The sequence below is a fragment of the Pygoscelis adeliae genome, unplaced genomic scaffold, assembly GCF_000699105.1.
Source record: "Pygoscelis adeliae isolate BGI_AS28 unplaced genomic scaffold, ASM69910v1 Scaffold227, whole genome shotgun sequence".
Classification (NCBI taxonomy): Eukaryota; Metazoa; Chordata; class Aves; order Sphenisciformes; family Spheniscidae; genus Pygoscelis; species Pygoscelis adeliae.
Window position 1 is genome coordinate 4787476 of NW_008825100.1, and position 4622 is coordinate 4792097.

Here is a 4622-nt window from a genome sequence, read left to right on the forward strand (position 1 = left end):
AGAAGGGCCGGTGCTGGACAACGGCCGCGTGGTAAAACGGGGGCGAAGGGGAACCCCGCTAGCGAAGCGGCACTTCGCTTTGCGCCTTCGGGAGGGCTTTCAAATTATTTCGCCAAACGCCTGGAGTTTTTGCTAACACGTAGCGGAAGTTTCCCTCAGCTGTTCAGCCAGAACTGTAACGAGTCCGCAGCTGGCCAGCAGTAACAAGAAGCCTCGGGCAAACGCGCTCTTAAACCATTAAGTTTAGGAGAAAATCGCCTCTTCAAACACTGCCTGAAAGGGGAACCGTAGCAATATACTAAATAAAGCAGAACCATCTACAAACTAACAGTGTTTATAGGCTGAAATAAGATTATGACGACAAAATGCAGTTTGTAATCTCACGTCCTTAGGAAATACAAGGACGGTTTATCCGTGATCTATACTTTAATAATTTTTCCTGTTACTCCAGTCTCGGGGGAGAAGCCCTGCTCACTGGCAGGAGCCACAGCAGCTACAAAGGGCTGCGCTTCACCGTATTTTTTGAGTACATAAATATTTGTGTTCAAGCCAGTCTTTGAGATCTCCAAATAGAAAACCTCTGGGAAGGAAATACAAACAGAAGGCAATATAAACTCGGCTTGCAAAGTATAGTGCTGGCTAACAGAGAGACTGCTCTGGGTAAACAAGCTCCAGGCTCCTTCAAAATCCCAGGATAACTGGGAATCCAGTCTACGTAAGCAGTCTGGGAAAGCGGAGACTTTGGCTTGTTATTGGGACCGCTTTTGCTAACGATAATGCAGCATCTTCTACGCTCAGCTGTGAAGCCCGGTCTGAGATAACCGGTCACTCACCTGCCACGCAGAGCAACTGCCGTAACGAAATACCCGGTAGTACACTGCTATGGCAAAATCGGCTCCAGTGCCTGAACATACATCGAGTTATCTTGATGTCATTTGCTGAAATGGCAAAAAAAAGCTGCCAGGTAATTGCCCGGCATTTGCTGACTAAGCAACAGGCTGGTTTTAACGTTAAATGTCAGTTATTTTAGCACCCCTGGGTTGACAACAGAGCAATCCTCCTGCCGCAAGCAGAAGGAGCAAAGCAAGCTTAGGGGAAAGGCAAGATTCACATTCATGCCTGGTTATTTAGTCAGGAACACAAATCACAAAATGGGGAGGGATTTAGATACTTTTTATCAGAGGAGCAGGGACTATGCTCCCTCCTGGTACCCAGAAGAAACATGCAAAATCTTACTATATTTAAAGGGGAAAAAAAAATCATTTATCTCGGAGGCTTTCAGGTATCTGATGAATACTCAGTGCAGATCAATTAACTGATCACACACACAACAAAGATGCTTAGTTTTCATCAGAGATCTCCATCACATAAATGATAGTCTCCTTGCCATTAAGTCTACGCCAATTCACATTTTCCTATTGGACAAAGCATTCCGGAGAATAAACTACCTGATTCTTAGAGGCTGTCCCTAAATTTTCTGCCCGTCTTCAACTATTTCCTCAAGTTGAGCTTCTTTCCTTTCTTGTCACTCACAGGCTCCCTTGTCGCCACCAAAACCTTCATTATTCCCAGCTCCCTTTCTGTAGCTTCAGTGACACGCACATTTTTGCTCATTTTTGCTCTTCCTACTTCACACCAGCCTCTTGCTACTCTTCATGTAACCGCAGTCTACTCCTTCCTCACTATTTGCTACTCAGATACAGTCCAAGTATACGCACATGCAGCTGTGGTATCTGTGACTTGTCTTCTGTCCAGTCTTCCTATTCCAGTTTAAACAAATCTCTTCCTACTTAATATCTCTTCTTACTTCTGTTTCTCTCCTTGAATGCTTTCCCAGTAGTTTATCTTTTTGTACTTCAAATCCAAATACCTTGTCCTCACTTTACAGTCCTAAATTAATCAGTCAAATTAAGAACATATGGGTCGGTCTCTCTTCTTAGACTCTTATTCCTCCTGAGATTTTTGTCTTGGCTCCTAAATCCTTTCATCTTCTTTTCCCATTTTTGCTTTGAATATCTCCTCACTTTTTGGCAGCAAATATTTCATCACAAACTTCCATCTGGAATTTTTGTTCGTCACATCAGTATTCCTCATGCCCTCAAGTTTTGTAATCAGACTATAATCTCTATTGAACACTGTCTCCAAAACACTCACTGTATAAAAGATAAATAAAGAGTTATTCTTCCATTAGAGCAAAAACTGCAGTATATATTGTCAGGTAAAAAACTTTGGCTGATACTCTCATGCTGCTTCTGTAGCCAAGCAATTTCATTCCTGATAATTTTAACATCCTCTTCTAGTGCTCGATCCATTAGGGGTGTGTTTATGGCATACAATGTCAAAAAGTGAAACACAAGATGAACATTATCTGCCATCAGAATTGTAATAAAAGTAGCATAGCAAAACCATGTGTACAGTATCAAGAAAATCGCAGAAAAAAATTAAACTTTAAATTACTAAAGCACATCTTTATTTTGCAATTAAACAATTAAGATCCACAAGTAAACTATATATATATTTTCAAGTCTGTACCTAGACAACTATTTGTCAACTGAAATTAAATATATCCACAAAATATGCATAACAGCATTTTTTCACGTAATAGAATGAAATTTTACTTAAGACTAAAACAAGACTTGTTAAATGTTAATTAGCACATTTATCCTGGGAACTGCTGGTTTTCGGTAGAAGTTAGTGTATCATTTTAATGGCAAGAAATTTCATTTTATCAAAATGAGGACAAATACATAAGGCCCTTTAAAGCATACAGTAGCTGCAGTGACAAAAGCTGAATTTATTTTCACATTGTCCAGTGTTGACCAATTTCAAGTTTCCATCATTTTCAGTCAACCACCCCGGCTGTTTAGCCAAGATGTTGTGTTTAGGGTTTGTTTTTTTTTCTCCCCCTCATGTGCTTTTAAACAAATTTATAGGCAAAAGCCTACTTATGGGAAGAACCTTCCCATCCCCCCAACATGAATAAAGATACACAAGAGTTAGTCTAAACAACAAAAGAGCAATTCAACTCTGAGATGATTTACTTCACACTTGCAGTCCATCATTCAGCAGTATGAAACTGAGATGAAATTTGACAACTGAAAGCCACAGCTGGAAATGCAAATTAATTACCAGAAGTAACTAGCAAAAAATATTGCCACCATCTGATTGTTAATAAGGATCTAAATAATATTCTTCCCTTTGTATTTACACATAGTATAGCACCTGTTACAGAAAAAAAAACCCCAAACCTTACACAAACAGCCCTGCCAAATTGACTCGTTAAAATGGGATCACTGGTAAATGAACCAAACCAAATGGAAAACAAGTCTGGATAGACTGGATAAAATAAAACCTTAGTTTTCTTACCTTAATTTTCCTGTAAGATTATTATGGGTTGTTACTGTGGTGCCCCAATGTACTGAGATAATTGCACTGGATCGTTTATACTCTAGTCTTTGCGGATATATTCTAGTTAAAGAAAACAACAGCTTAATGTAAACTGTTGAACCCTTTCACTCATGTCTTAGGCCCCTGGCCTAGGAGTAAAAGGGTGACAACTTCTTTAAACTTTGTTGTGCATTATCTTTAGTTATCAAAATTGAAATAAGTTAAGTAAAAAAAAAAATACTGATTTCCAGGTAATTGATCTAATGTTAAAAATAATTCTTAGCAGAAACATTTACAGTAAACATAGCTAATTTGCAGCTAGCTGAGAGAGGTCACAGAGATAAATTTACAAGTACCCTGTAGTTTCTATCTGCACCTTTTTTTTCCCCTCCCCCCCAAATGCAAGCTTTATATTCTTTTTAAGACAGGAAAATTGAGATGATAGAATTATTAATATCTTATTAATATCTGTTTTCTGAAAGTCCCTCAAACACATGAACAATAATCCAGAAATGGTTGGAACAACAGAAAGCATTCGTACCAGGGTATAATCTGAATCATCTCTGTACAGAAATCCATTAAGCATCTCTCTCCAAACCCAATTTATTTTGTCCAATAGTTCAGTCAGTAGTAAGCTTGAGATAAAGTGCTACTATTCAAACATCAAAACACTTTGAAAAAAAAATTACCCTTTAAAATGTGTAAGCTTGCTAAATACGAAACTACACAACCAACAAACTGTCAGCCAGTACGTGAAACCATAGTTCATGCTGTAGCAGATCAGAATGATAGCTATTTTAGTGGCAATTTTTTTTTTTTAAAGAGGCTATTGGTTCAAAGAAATCAAAAAGTCCAAATTTTTTTAACTGAAAATTTCAGCATTTTTTAAGAGTTAATCTCAAATTTTAACCACTGAGCTCTCAATGAGCAAAACATGCCAAAGCCAATAGCCAGAGCTTACGGCTTATGCACCAGTTAAAAACTTGTAGCTGGAGAAGCCCTATGAACTGTAAAGATGCACAGTCGTGGCAGCAACCAGCACAGAGGTAAAATCCAGTGATTAACAAACTGGCCTCCTTTGCAGACTGCTAAACAAAACAAAAAAACCCCAAAAAAACAAAACCACCAAAACAAAAACAGTTTCAATTTATAACTGCAGTGGGATAACAGAGACTGGACAGAACAGTTACACTGAAACAAACAAACAAACCATTTTCCCCTTGTAACAGCTTCCC